The sequence below is a fragment of the Triturus cristatus genome, chromosome 8 (genome assembly GCF_964204655.1).
Source record: "Triturus cristatus chromosome 8, aTriCri1.1, whole genome shotgun sequence".
NCBI lineage: Eukaryota > Metazoa > Chordata > Amphibia > Caudata > Salamandridae > Triturus > Triturus cristatus.
Window position 1 is genome coordinate 1239672561 of NC_140591.1, and position 15996 is coordinate 1239688556.

Consider the following 15996-nt stretch of genomic DNA (forward strand, 5'->3'; position numbering starts at 1 on the left):
AGCCGGGCCTGTCCCCCTACTTCCAGAATATCAGAGTTGCTTCTATTCCGGCCCAGAACGCTTTTAATTATCTGGTGATGAACTACATCTAGGCATCTGGTTGGTTTTCCAAACAAAATGGATTTGGATGACATCAGCAAACATAAAATGCACTTACTATTCTGTAAGTGCCTAGCCGGAAAGCACACATAGCAGTTGAATAGTCGACAGGCTATCTTCCACCTGGTGCAGTTTTTGGAACCAATACGGATTTGCCCATTTGTTGGATGAGGACTCTTGTCTCTCTACGGACGCAGCTAGGTCAGCAACTAAGTATGCAGATCAGGATCTGTGATCACAGAGAAGGCTTTGTCTAGCTTGTCATTCTTATGAACACTTAATGCTGAGACACTGCAGTCACTCATCAATGTGATTTAAAGTACTAGCTGCAGAGGTTTGCTATTATAATTGTTTGTGGACCTATGGTGGGGCAGCAGCTCCCAAACAGTAAGGGCATTATTCAAATGCGAGCTGGTTTGACCCGTGGTGATCTAGCACACTTTGTAGATATTTCGACATGCAACCGTGAGTGGGCCAGCGTGGCTAGAAATATGTGTATTCTGCTCACACAACTTCAGAGAGAGAGAGAATACCTTCATATTTGGTCGATAATTCAGGCGTATCTCTGAGAAGGGGGTCGCTTGCAGGGGCTCAATCGTGGCCATGGATGCCAAATCCAATTTTTACAATGGAGACCAGGCTGAACTATAATTAAGGGTTATTACTGTTGTAGCAACCATACACACTCAAGAATAACAAACCGAAAGGGCTCCTTCTCTTATTTAACACTGTTATCAAGTTAAAATGATTTCTTTCAGCACGTTTGCTCATATATATCAATTGAATTTAATTCTTGTATTCTAAAAGTCAACATATATTATTACTTTAACATAGCTTTAATTGGGACTTCCAACTCCAAAATCAGTTATATAACTCCAATGAATAAATATCACATTGTCAAATTATTATCATGCCCTTTACGCCAGTGTGTTCAACTTATGAGACGAATCAAGAAGTCGTATACTAGTACTAAGGCAAATACGAGTCTGCTAAACAGTGGAATTATATCTTGTGAAATCTAAAACAGCGGTTCTAAGCACAAAGTTCTCCAAAGCTGGCTGAAATAGATTTACATAGTAATCTCAACAAGATTTTATAGATTTGTTATGCTGTGCATGCGCTAGGGAAAGGGTAACAGTGCGAAAGAGAACAATGTGGGTGTACATGGACTAAACCTGGTGGTGTTCGGTATTACTCCCTAGAGTAGAGCCACCTGGGTGCTCAGCAAATCTGCTACTAGTCTGCAATAAAACAGGCAATCCTGTCAAAAGCTCAAATGGGATTGATTGTTTGGAAGAGTCTAACAGTGATATTGGGGCGGTTCACCCGAGAGAAAATGGGATTGTTTGGCCATCTATCTGTCAATCAACAGCGGCCTACAGCTCTGAAGGGTCCATCTTCATAAATAATACCTTGGTGGAACTCGGTCAATCAGAGACCAGAGGATGAGACTGAAGAGAAATAAGGGGAAGATAAAAAAAAACTGCAAGGTCTAACTGCAAGCTCCTCATTACATACACATTCCGTCCCTTCTTCCCACTCTGCCCAACCTTTGTTTTACAGATCACATTCAAATAAAGTTCTCATTCCTTTCTCCAGAATACGATCGGCAGATAAACATTCTTATTTACACCCTGAGAGGAAAGGCTAAGTTAAAAGATAATTAAGCAAGTTTAAAAAACATAGTACTTTTGAGTATATCATGTCCATGCTTGTTTCAGACTTTCTGGTCCTGGTTGCAGTATTACAAGATAGCTGCATTCCCCACCACTATTGATACTTAGGCCTTGATTAAGAGTATAGCTGCTATTTATCACACCTGATAAAGATAACACAGGGTACATTATTTATTGGGTGTGATAAATAGAACCTATTATGAGTTTCTGGGGAATAACATACAGATTTTTATGTTTAATGCACCATAATCCATATTATACAGTAAATACTGTATGCATTTCCCCAGTTACATTCCAGCAGGTTTCAGCTGTAAACATTTAGCAAAGGTTGAGGTATTTAATGCTTCTGATAATTATGAGATATTTAAGATACTACCAAGAGTACTCTGACATGTAAACCCACAAGCACACATCTCTCTCATGCCTTGGAGGGCACTACACTGGTTACCAGTTGCCAGAAGATCCTCCTTCAAGCTGCTTTGCATCACACACAAATCAATACATGGCAAATGACCACTGTTTATCAAGAAGAAAATCAACAAATACATACAACAAATGGATCTACGCTCAAGAATGACTCCCTGTATCATAATTCCAACACACAAGAAAAAACCATGGGCGGAACAGCTTTCTCTGATCAAGCAGCCAAACTATGGAATTCCCTTCCCACAAACATAAGAGAGGCAGACAACCATTTCCACTTCAGAAGATTACTCAAACCTGGCTATTCCCCACATGATGACTATACTCGCAACTAGAGATGGGTGAGCCAATAAATTAACAAGGAGCGCCGAGCCAGAGCCCAGGCAAGGGTCTGGCTTGGATCTTAGAGCCTGTGCATGAGCCGAGCCCTGAGCTATTTATTTCATACAACAAACATTACATGTGGGAGCTTTAACATTAATAAGGCACTTTATAGTACTGCGCTGAGAAGTACTAATTAAAAGTGATGTTTGGTACAACTGGCAGTCTGAACTCACATATTTAAAAGTGCTTTCATATAGGATAAAAAAAGAGTTCAGGTGAAATAAAGTATTTGCTTAAGATCACACAATTAAACTGGGAAGTCGCAATTTATCCAGGTTTTCTGGTTATCCTATGTACAAATCAGCCAGAAATGGGTCTTTATTTGTCTTTCCTTATGTTAAGGCTTTGTTTTTACCTCTTAGTTAATTTTCTGCAGTTTTTAAATACAGCACAAACTTGACCCTAATCACTTTACATGAGCACCAGTTACATTAGGCAAGGTCACATGCATTGTTTATAGGCAAGGAAAATTAAGTGATGTGCCCAGAATCACAGGGTGTTGAACCGAGGCAGAGACTCGAACGTTCCAGAGTCTGCAACTTTGACTGTCACATCCCAGAGGCATAGGAGGGAGTGACGGAGGAAGAAAGGACGGAGGCACATGAAAGCTCAGCTCCTTATGGGTTCTAGCTTCTAACAGAACCTCGAGCTGAGCTACAGCCAACCTTCATGCTCGAGCCTGGTTCGAGCTTTCAGTGGCTTGGCCACCTCGTCTCACAACTCGAGAAGGTACCACAACAGTATACCCAGACATAACAAACTATACTTCTCATGGTATCTGGTGTGATACAAATACACATCATTATACTTTGAACTATGCCTCTTGTTGTGAGTAGATACATTTATGTAAGGGAAAATTGTATATTACACCACAGTAAACATGTTGATATCAGACCATGTCAAAATTGCTGCTTCTATGTACATATAGGTGCAATAGGTGCATGCATTGAGGGATACGCCTGTTACTAATAAGTGCCATGTGTATATTTATGTACATACAAGTTAATTACAGTTATTTGAAAGCAAGCATTTACCACATATGGGTATTTATATAGAGGGGTTTAATCAAGCAAATAAAATGTTACCAAGCATCATGTGTATATATATATATATTACCTACTGGCGGTTGCCAGTAGGTAGTTATAGTTAGGACCTAGTTACTATAGGAAAATGGCAACATTCTATTCGCAATAACTTTGGCGCCGATTGATGAATCTTCGTGAAATTTTCAAAACTAATTCTTTGTTGAGATCAGTTCCTATGTTAAATATTTGGGGGTGATTCATAAGGGGGGGGCGAGAAAAAAGGGTCTTGGTTTAGAAAGCACGCTTTTGTTTATTTGGTGTAAATCCGTTCAGTAGTTTTTGAGAAATATTGAAATTTACAGATATCGATATTTGGGAATTCTGCCATCTGATTGGCTGAGGCGTTACGAGCACGAGCTTGCTGCTGAGTGGCTGCGAGCAGTGCGAGTGTTTGCAACTAGGAAGTGTTGGCCACCATTTTGTGATTCCGTTGAAGCAAGTAAGGGGGAAAAAGGGAGAAAAATGTGGGAAAGAGGAGGGTAGGAGCACTGTAACCATTGTGGGGTGTTTAGGGTGTGCTATAGAGGGGGTGCGAAGTGAACTAATCATACCTACCGGTGTGAAAGTTCTAGGCTACGAAAATTAAGTGAGGTATTGGCTAGTGTGTGATGTTTCTAAGGTGAGCTTGGGAGCAACTCGAGGATTAGAGCGTGAGCCCACACTGTGTGTCTTATGCTGTGAAGTCATGTGCCCTGGCCGCTGCAGTACAGTTGTGGAAGTAGTGCATGTGTTTATACCTACTAAGATGAACTACTGACCCATAGTGGTGTGAAAGTCCTGGGTACGGAAATGGTGTGAAAGTCCTGGGTACGGAAAATATGTGAGGTATTGTCTAGAGCAGGGGTACTCATAGTACGGCCCGCGGGCCGCCAGCGGCCCGGCAATCCTTTCTTGGCGGCCCGTGGACCTTGCAGACATCGTACCGGTGTTTTTTTTTTGTTTTTTTTTAACAGTGTCAGCAAACACAGACTCTGCTCTGTGGGGGCCCGGGGATTCAAGCGATAGTCCGAGTGGAGCTGCTGGGGCGCTAAGAGGTGAAATACAACAAAGCCTCGTTATCATGCAAATGGTCTCTTAAAGACCTGTGAAGTACTCGGGTGGGGCTGTGTGTGTGCCCTGGAAGGGAAGCTGCCACAGCTGCCACACAAGCGAAGAGGGGGGGGCGGGGAGGGGGGGGAGAGGTGACAAAGAGTGACAAGAGAACAGCAGGGTGTGAGAGTCAGGTAAGGGGACAGAGGGTGACAGAGGGCAGTAGGGAGAGACAAACAGACAGAGACAGATAGAGATAGAGACTAACAGAGACAGGGACAGACAGAGTCAGATAGGCAGAGACAGGGACAGACAGATAGAGGCAGAGACAGACAGAGAGGCAAAGAGACAGACGGAGAGGGAGACGGAGAGGGAGACGGAGAGGGTGGGCGACGGAGAGAGAGAGGGAGAGGGGGAGAGAGAGGGAGAAGGGGGGAGAGAGGGAGAAGGGGGAGGGAGGGAGACGGGGAGGGAGGGAGACGGGGAGAGGGAGGGAGACGGAGAGGGAGGGAGACGGGGAGAGGGAGGGAGACTGAGAGGGAGGGAGACGGGGAGAGAGAGGGAGAAGGGGGGAGGGAGGGAGACGGGGAGGGAGGGAGACGGGGAGAGGGAGGGAGACGGGGAGAGGGAGGGAGACGGGGAGAGGGAGGGAGACGGGGAGAGGGAGGGAGATGGAGAGGGAGGGAGACTGAGAGGGAGGGAGACTGAGAGGGAGGGAGACTGAGAGGGAGGGAGAGGGAGGGAGACGGAGAGGGAGGGAGACTGAGAGGGAGGGAGACTGAGAGGGAGGGAGACTGAGAGGGAGGGAGACGGGGAGAGGGAGGGAGACGGGGAGAGGGAGGGAGACGTAGAGGGAGGGAGAGAGGGGAAGAGGGGGAGAGGGGGAGGGAGGGAGACGGAGAGGGAGGGAGACGGAGGAGGGAGGGAGGGAGATAGAGAGAGGGAGAGAGAGAGATATGTGTATGCCGTGTCCGGTGGCTCAGTGGACGAAGGCGTTCGCGGACGTGGAGTGGTGTGGCTCACTGGTTAGAGGCAGCAGACCCGGATGCAGAGGACGGCCCGGGACCAGGGTTCAATTCCCGACGCGGCAGGGTCGTGGACCAGGGCCAGCGGACTCGATAATTCTCGCTTCGGTGCCTACTCTAACCAGGGATCACACTCGGCAACTCTGGGCATTAGCTTGCCTCATCTCCACAACGGCCCCCCACATTCACCGGGGATGCCTGGTTTTACTTTGGAGATACCCTGGAGGGACCATCTCACAGGGATAACCAGGACGGGTTCCCCAGCGGTCTACAGTGCCACGACTCTTCAGGGCAGCAGTGCGCTTTACAAGACACATACATTTACATTTCGCTGCAGGAACCTGTGTTCCACCTCATGGTCACAGTTTTTTTTGTTGCTCTAGCCCCGCCCCCTCCCCCAATGACCCCGCCCCCAAGGTGCGGCCCTCGGCCACAAACCACACTGTAAATTTGGCCCCCAAGAGAAAGTTTGTGAGTACCCCTGGTCTAGTGTCTCATGGAAGGAGGAAGTGTTGGCCGCCATTTTGTGATTCAGTTGAAGTGAGTAAGGGGAAAAAAGGGCGAAAAAACATGGGAAATAGGAGGGTAGGAGCACTGTAACCTCTGTGGGGTGTTTAGGGTGTGATATAAGTGAGGTATTGCCTAGAGTGTAATGCTGCTAAGGTGAGGTGGTGCGGGACTCGGGGATTAGAGAGTGAGTCTAAATTGTGTGTCTTATGCTGTGAAGTCATGTGCCATGGCCGCTGCAGTACAGCTGTGGAAGTAGTGTCAGCATGTGTTTATAACTACTAGGACGAACTACTGACCCGTATTGGTCTGAAAGTTCTGGGGTACGGAAAATATGTGAGGTAGTGTGTAGAGTCTCATGCTGCTAAACTGAGCTGCTGCCGGACTCTGGGATGAATGCGTGAGCTCAAACTGTGTGTCATATGATGTGAAGTCATGTGCTCTGGCCGCTGTGCCACATCTGTGCAAGTAGTGTCAGCATGTAGTTATAGTTACTTGGAGGAACTTTTGTTTTGAACATTGTAACTTGTGTATGGTGCTTAGGGGGGTGTTATATAGGGAGTGCGAAGGTAAATTTGTGTGTATGAAATGAATTTGGTATTTGGAAAGTGGAAAGCACTGACTGCTACGGGTCTGATGCCGCTGGGGGCGTAAGGTGAGGTTCTGCTGGAGTTGGGAATAAAGCTGATGAAGTACTGACCCCTATTGTGAACATTTAACGTGCACGTGCCGTTGAATGTTCGATAAAATGTTGCAAAAGTATATCGTTAGGTTAAAAAAAAAATGATGAACTTTTAACCTGCAGGTGTCGTAGAAGGTTCCAGAAAGTGTAGTGATAAAATAGATTGAACTTGTGACCTGTATGTGGCACGGAATAATAAGTAGCTTTTCGGAAGGAAAATTCAAAATTAACCAATGGAGGTAAGTTTTGGAATGTCGTTGAAGGAACTAAGTATTCTGATTTGTTCTTTACATGTATTTATGTGTGGAGCGACAGAGAAATTGTGCCATTCCTGGTTTCATTCTTGATGAAGTCAGAGCTTTATATGTACTATGTGAGAAAGACAGAATTGTATGCGTGTGTCATTTGAAATCTGGATAACAACTACAAAGGTGAGTTAGTAATGAACAAGGTGTGTTATGTGTTTTATTGTATTGATTAAGTATTTGAGGTGATGTTTTGAAAGTATTTTTTATTTCAAAGTAATATAGTGTTAGTAAAATGTGGTGTTTGATATTGGTTATGAAATATGCATAAAAGTTGAGCTGTTATATAAGTATTTTATATATGTTTAAGAATTTTTCACAGAGAAGAAGTGTAGTTTGTCATCTTTATAGGACTGTATTGTTTTGAAAATGAGGTACAGCGTTAATTTGAGTTTGTAATGTATTTGGGGAGATAAAGAAAATGTCGCATGTTTGCAACTGATACTTTTTGTGGAAATAGTGGGGTGGGGGGTGGTGGTAGGAGACGTATGTATTATTAAGTTAAAAGCGATAAAGCGAAATGCAGAAATGTTATGTGGGCAGGTTGTGATCTTATTTTTGACACTGAAAGGGAGGTGTGAATGTAAGTCAGGGTAGGTTGTTGTACAGTGGGGCCGTGTACAGTGTTTGGAGATTACATGGAGAGGAGATGGAGATAGAAAAAGTGATACGTTCCTTTTATATGTATGCATAGCTTGAATCATGTGATCCTAAGTTGAGATATAATAAGAATATGGTTTCTGGTTTGCATTTGAGCATAGTTTTTTTTTTTTAATTCTTTTTATTAACAGACATAAACATGTTGGTCACTTCACAGATTTTAGTTCTTTGGAGTTACAATAGTTCAGCCTTGGACTCTTATACATTCTTATCAGTTAACATGGCACAGAAGAGCGGGTGCATACATTCTCATCGTGCTATTGGGTTGGCCTGTCCTCGAGGAGGGGAAGAGCTGGGGGCTCACAGATGTTACCACGGTCAGTATTCCAGGGAGACCAGGCCGCCGCCCACCTCCCGGGGCACCCCCTTGAAACATACACGGTCTTCTCCTGCAGCATACACCAGTCCATGTCTTTCTTCCATGCACCAAGCAGTGGGGGCGCCTCTGCCCCCCACAAACGTGCTATGTTACGCTTTGCAATCACGAGCCCCAGTGTTACCCATATTCTACCCTTTACCGGTAGGTCCGTGGGCTCCTAAATGTTTAGGAGGCATCTTTTGGCTTCAGGCCGCATCTTCACTCCCCACACCGTGCTCATACAGTCATGTACCTTTGCCCAGTATGCGCAGACTTGTGGGCATTCCTATACTATATGAAGAAACGTCCCCCTCTCCCCACAACGCCTTCGACCAAGCCCGTCCGCACTCCTCCCCATCAACGTTAGCCTGGTGACCGATACGTATACCCGGTGTAGAATTTTGAGCTGTATCAGCCGTAACCTTGCCGATATCGCCACTTCTTTGGGAGACAAGAGCGCCTCTCTCCACTCTTCTTCATCGATTTCCAGGCCGTCCGCCTCCCACCTCCTTTTGAGGGAGCTCAGTGGATCTGGGGAGTGGTGTATGAGCTTCTTATACGTGAGGGAAATTGCCCTTTCTGGTAAGTGCCCATCAAGCAACCTATCCTCACGGGGGGAAGAGTCCGGGAGCGTCGTCCCTGGTGGGATGTTAGATTGAAAGAATGCCGGACCTGCATGTAGCGGAAGAATTCCGTGTGCGCCAGTTCATGTGACTTCTGTAGGGAGGCGAAAGGCACCATTCCCTCTGCCCCTCAGAGGTCTCCAATACGGGAGATACCGATCAGATCCCACTTGTGGAATCCCTTAGTGCGTCCCAAAGACCCAAGCCTCTCTGACACCCAGAGCGGGGTTGCCTTCGTAAGTTTACCAGCCCACCCTAGCTTCCGGTTCGCAATATGCCACAGTTGGACCGAGTGTTTTGTGGGGCCCGTGAGATGGAACTTATTGGGTCGCGGATAGAGTGCAGCCTCAAAATTACCCCCAGGAAGGAGCCACCTATCCATCCCATACCCGGGGTCGTCCACACTACCATACGTGCCCTCATTAATGGCAGCGAGATGCGCTGCCCAGTCCAGCATTTGAGTATAGTTAATAGTTTTTGTAGTGTCTGACTAGTGAATAATAAAAAGGTAGATATACTAAAATATATGGTAGTAAACGTATTAATTATTGTCTGTTCTTATGGAATAGAAGTAGTTGTGGAGTGCTTCTTTAAAAGAGATGTTTTATAAATGTGTGAGAGATAATAAATGTAAATGTGCGGTATATTTTCTGTATGACTTTGTTGACATTAGAGAACTACATGTGATTATAAGTGATACTATTTGTCAGGCTGTGTCGCTGTGGCGGATATCTGTAGGTGTTGAAGTGGTTCGTGTTTTACTGATGGTGATCTTCACTATCCCTTTTGAGACACTCGTCAATTTATTCATTCCATTTAATATCTTTAATATAGATACAGTAAAGGGACTGTATATCAAAAGTTTGGGAATTAGAACTTTGTTTACTCTCCCCATGCCCTGCTATACACTCTACAGAGTGTTTAAAATACTTTCGTAACATATAGATGTCTAGCTAGTAAAGGTGGTGTAGTTCCACTGGGCCCATTTATAAACCGTGCTATGGGATGGTTTATGTTTTAGCCTCCAATTTGTATGTTTGAATAGTTTTTGCTGATAAGAGTTCCCGTAGACACATGTTAAAATTAAGCCTGTGTATGGGTATAGTGGCGCTACTAGGAATGGGGGATTTCTATTTGATTTCGTACTGTTAACCAAGGGCATGGGTGGGTGTGGGGGAGGTAGTTATATTGCTGTTTGAAATACAGAATATAGTAACGTGGAGATGTGGAGCTACTAAAGGTGATGTAGTACCACTGGGAGCACTTATAAAGCGCCCTATGGCATGGTATATGTTTTACCCGCAAATGTGCATGTTTTAATACGGTTTGCTGATGAGCTTTCCAGGAGACATCTGTTGAAGTTAAGGCTGTGTATGGCTATAGTGGCGCTTCTACGTTTACTTGGGCTCTTTCTTTTATTGCGTAAAGTTAAGCAAGGACGGGTGTTGAGGTGATGTAGTGGTACTGTGACTATTTATAAACCGTCTTGTGGTATGGTGTATGTTTGAGTTACAAAATTGTAAGTTTTAATAGCTTTTGCTGATGAGCGTTCCGGCAGACACCTGTTGACATTAAGTCTATCTATGGCTAAAGTGGCGGTAATGGGAGTGCAGGGGCTCGTTGTTTGATTTCGTAAAGTTAAGCATGGTATGGGTATGGGTGGGGGTGGAGGATGTGTGTATGTTGCTGAATATAAGACGGACATTTGTAACGTGGGCATGTGTTGTAAGTAAAGGCCCATTTATTAACCGTGCTATGGTGTTGTTTGTTTTTCCCACGAATTTGCATGTTTGAATACTTTTTGTTGATAAGTGTTCCGGCACACACCTGTTAAAATTAAGCCTGTGTATGGGTATAGTGGTGCTACTAGGAATGGTGGGGGGTTCTTTTTTATCTTGTATGGTTAAGGAAGGGCGTGGGTGGTTGTGGGTGTGGGGGAGGTGGGTATATGTCTGATTAAAACTCAGAATATAGTAACATGCAGATGTCGAGCTAATAAAGGTGATGTATTAGCACTGGCAGCACTTATAAAGTGCCCTATGGCATGGTAAATGTTTTACTCGCAAATTTGCATGTTTTAATATGCTTTGCTTATGAGTGCATAGGACATATTTGAATGCATAGGACATATTGTGTAATGTTCATAAATATCTTCAGTCCTTGACTTGTCCACTTTCTCTATTTGACCACTTGAAATTTCAGATTATATTCTGAAGAGCCTAGATTTCAACAGTGCATTTTATACATATTTCACCTTTTTGTTTGAAAGTGATCTGTCTTCTTTGTCGTATGCAGTGAATCACATACTTAAAACTAAAGTTCATCAATACGTTCTTTCTGCGAAAGAATTTGTGGAGAAACTTAAAGAAAGAGATGAAAATTTAGAAGGACACAATCAATTTGATGGCATGTCAACGTGGAACAAATTAGTATTGGTATTGTCGTCATGAAGAACTCAAGTGTATGTTATGGAACGTGGGTACAAGAACATGGTTTGTCTCACTTAGCTGTGCAGAGTATGCATGGGAAGATTTCCTTGACTTTTTAAGATTAGCAAATTCCAATATAAAAAATGTTGAAATAAAGACTCGTGGTGAACTGTGTTCATTGGATCCTGTATATGTGTGCAGATATTGTAATGATAGGTTTCAACCTATAATATATTTCATCTGCAATAAAAAGAATACAGCTCTTGGAGAGGTTACCGATTTCTTTTGGAGAAAGAAGTATCAAGCAAGAGGTGCACCTCATATACATATGCTACTATGGATCAAGGATGAACCTACATTTGGAAATGATTCTGATGAAACAGTATTGTCCTTCATTGAATAGTATGTGACATGTGAGATACCAAGAGAAGAAGGAGATAGAAGCTTGAGATAGCAAGTTTTACGTTTCCGAAGTCACAGTTGTTGAAAGTATTGCAGAAGAAACTACAACTTTAAAGGAAAAGTTTACACCAGATGTCGGTTTGGTTTCTCCTGTCCAGTCATTTGTAAAGGAAGAGTAAATTATTTTTTTTCTTCTGTAAGGCACACAATAACTCGGAAATCTCAAAAGAATAACTACAAGTTAAAAAGAAGAGAAGTGTCAAAGTATATCAATGATTACAATCCAGTCATTTTAAAAATGTGGAATGCGAGCATGGACATTCAGTATGTTGCAGATAACTCAATTGCTGTTGCATGTTACGTTACATCGTACATAACAAAATCAGAAAAAATAGAGATGAAAGAACTGTGGGAAGCAATTACACAAGAGAAAAGCCGTAGTAAAAAATTGTACAGCTTTACTTTGAAAATGGTTTCCCACCGTGAAATTGGATTGTATGGATGTTCAGACTGATTGTGCTCTTCAAATTTAAATTTAAAGTCACGAGGAATCATTTGGGTAAGTTTAGGTCTTGCCTGAAAACTAAATGGAGTCTTGAAATGATTTGAAGAAATTGAAGAATTAGCAGTAAATGAATCAGACAGTACAGACAATCTTAAAACTAATATGTTGGACACGTACTAACCGAAAAGGAGTCAACATCTGGAACAGCTATGTCTGTATGAAGTACTTCAAATTTACAACTTGAAATGTTAAAGAGAATGTAAAAGAAGGAAAATATGCAGTAGTTGGATGTCATGGTTGTTTAGTAAAACATGCAAAGAGTAATCTCATAAACCACAAGAAAGTTAGTTGTGAAAGTTTAGATAAGGGAGAATGTTACTATTTAGCACTTCTGCAACTGTTTAATTCATGGTGTAGTGAAAGTTAATTATTTGGAGACTTTGTTACGAAGATTCTTGTAATACAAATGTACAATTTTTGCTATATATTTAAAAATGTTGAATGATGAAGTTGAACAGAAAAAGACTATTACAGCTGAAATTAGTAATGAAAGTTCTCAAGATAGTGAAACTAGTGGTCCATGTAGTCACGATCTTCTTGGACGAGCAATACTGGAAAATGAAGCAGCCATTGCTATGCATGAAGTTGAAATTGCAATGCGGTACAGCAGGTCCGAACAGTGAAACGGGTTCTTGATTCTATGATTGAGGATGTCAGAAGTTAAAGTCTGTGATAATTTCTGTGTACCCCCTCTGACCCAACAGTGGACTGGCGTCTTGATCCCACACTGGACGATGTTACAACTGCATCTGAAAGTGGAGATGAAGGTACTCCCTTCGACCAGGTGCAACTAACTCTAGGTCCCAACAGTGGAACGGTGTCTTAATTCCACCATGGATGATGTCCGATATTACCTGCTGCTTGTTTTTCGCAGAACTCACTCTGTTGAGGTGCATCAGACTCTGTGCTTCCGTAGCTAACTGCTGTACAGGATTATTGGGGTTGGTTGAGTGTAGTCACTGGCGTACACCACGGTACAGCAGCTCCGAATACTGAAACGGGGCCTTTATTCTATTATTGAGGATGTCAGAAGTTAAAGTCTGTGTTTATTTCTGTATACCACCTTTGACCAGGTGTAACCAGCTCTAGGTCCTGATAGTGGAACGGTGTCTTGATCCCAGAATGGAAGATGTCCAATATTACTTATTGCTTGGTTTTCAGAGAACTTCCTCTGTTGAGGTGCATCAGACACTGTGCTTCCGTAGTTAACTGTTGCACATGATTATTGTGCTTCGTTGACACCAGTCAGAGGAGTACACCGTGGTACAGCAGGTCCGAACAGTGAAACGGGGTCTTGATTCTGTGATTAAGGATGTGAGAAGTTAAAGTGTGTGATGATTTGTAGTACCCCCTCCGATGAGGTGCATCAAACTCTAGGTCCCAACAGTGGAACGGTGTCTTGATCTGACAATGGAGGATGTTAAAACTTCATCTGAGAGTGGAGATGAAGGTACACCCTTCAACCAGGTGCAAGCAACTGTAAGTCCCAACAGTGGAACGGTGTCTTGATTCCACAATGGAAGATATCCGATGTTACTTGTTGCTTGGTTTTCATAGAACTCCCTCCGTTGAGGTGCATCAGACTCGGTGTTTCCGTAGCTAACTGTTGCACATTATTATTGTGCTTGGTTGACACTAGTCGGTGGAGTACACTGTGGTACAGCAGGTCCGAACAATGAAATGGGGTCTTGATTGTATGATTGAGGATGTCAGAAGTTGAAGTTTGATATTATTTCTGTGTAACCCTTCTGATCTGCTGCAAGCAAGTCCATGCTTTCGAATTGAACGGTACATGGCTGTCAGGTGTTAATGAATAGTGAGTCTGGCCTACAATGCAGACAGAAGTGTTCACAATTCAGATCGAGTGCTGATTGTTTAATTATAGAATCCAGTAGTCAAGTAACTACAACGTCTATTGGAATATACATATTATGTTTTTAGTATACTTCTTTGAAGACATATTTTTAAATGCCTTATAGGTTTAGTACAATGACCAAATTTAATTTGAAAGTGCCAAGGAACACTGAATAGTCTACACTGTAGACAGCCAGCAGAAATGGTACTTGAATTGTTTTGAGGAACTGAGAGAAAGTATTCATGAATGTCTGTGTGAGTACTGTTTACAATTAACACTGCAGATCACAATTCGGATCGAGTTGGTCTTGTAGATGACGCAGTTCTGTAGGAAAAGACATTGCTCCAGTGCGCTCTGTCTACACCATGAATACGTATTATTACAGGCTCCAGACACGCTTTTGTTGCTTCGCGTACGACAAACTGTGTAGCTGAATTCCACCTTACGTAGCTGTGTGCCCTTGCTGACCGCTCTCTCTGGCCTACACTGTAGACAGCAGTGTTCACAATTTGGATTGAGTTGCTATTGCTGATGATGTTCTGTTGATGGCAACAGCTATTATTCCAAGTACGGCCTGCCCGTCTACAGCACACATCATTGCTGGTTGTTGACATGCTGAATGATTTTGATGTGGCTTTCTGAGTGCACTAAAACTGATGGACCCTTTATGATAAAATCTTTTTGTGTATTATTTCTGATCTATTAATTGTGTCTCAGTATACCATAAGTTGTGTTTCTTTTACAATAGAATATTTTTCTGTATTACTTCACATCTACTGTCCCTACCTTACTGCAGTACAAACTATTGATTCTTTTATTATTGAATGTCTGTGTGTGATCCAATGATTACTGTTGTAGTAGAAGATAGCAGCAACTATTCCTTGAGGAATGGTTTACACTGACTCCACACGCATCCACCACAGACGTTACTGGATATGTGACCCTGGTAATAAAAAGGTGTCGAGCGCATGTGATCATACCCACTTCCACTATCTATCTGTGTCTGTGTGTTCATTATCTATGCATGATAGTGCCTCTGGGCCGTATGATATTACATTGTACTGTGGGCAGTGTATGTAACTATGTTACCTCTGGTAGTGGGGAAAACTTTGGTTATGTAACTTGTAGGTGTATGGCTATCACAGGTGGAGGGCTAATTTACAGACCATGAATTTTGATGAAGATGGTGGTTGCATGTTGTGTGTAGTGTAAGATATGTGTACATTGCAAAACGTTTAGAAAAAAATCTCTCTAGGCAGAAGAGGTGTGTCTCATCAAATGCAGTACAGAGGTTGACTAAAATGAGTGGCGTTTTCCAACTGTTACAATGAGAAATGTTATGAACTAATGAAGTGCTTTTTTTTATGGTCACATGGCAATCGCGCACCTAGTGCGCAAGGAGACCGCACCCGACGTGATTTTGAGAAAATATAATTGCTAAAATATACGTTTATTACAGTTAGAAATATATAAATGTTTAAAATATGTTAGATTATCGCTTGCTCTCATATACACTTTAAAGTTATTTAGATATAGTTTTGAGACAAAAAAATGAGGGAATGGCATACGCGGCGTAACACCGTACGTTTATGATGTAACACATGGTGTGGCAGCGTGCACTCGTCGCATTCGCAGCGCGCAGCAGGCACGACCACATACGTACATGACGTAACGCACGGCTTGGTAGTGCGTACCCATCGAATACTAAAGTAGCAGCTGGCGCAACCTCATACGTACATGTTGTTACGTGGGACATGGTGTCACAAACCTGTCGGATACGAAATGCGCATCATTTAAATGTGGTGGATAGGATTCGCGTGCTGATCGAGGTTGGTAGAGTACCGTTACGGGACTGTAGTTTTCTCCCCCAAAAAAGTTTGATATGCATA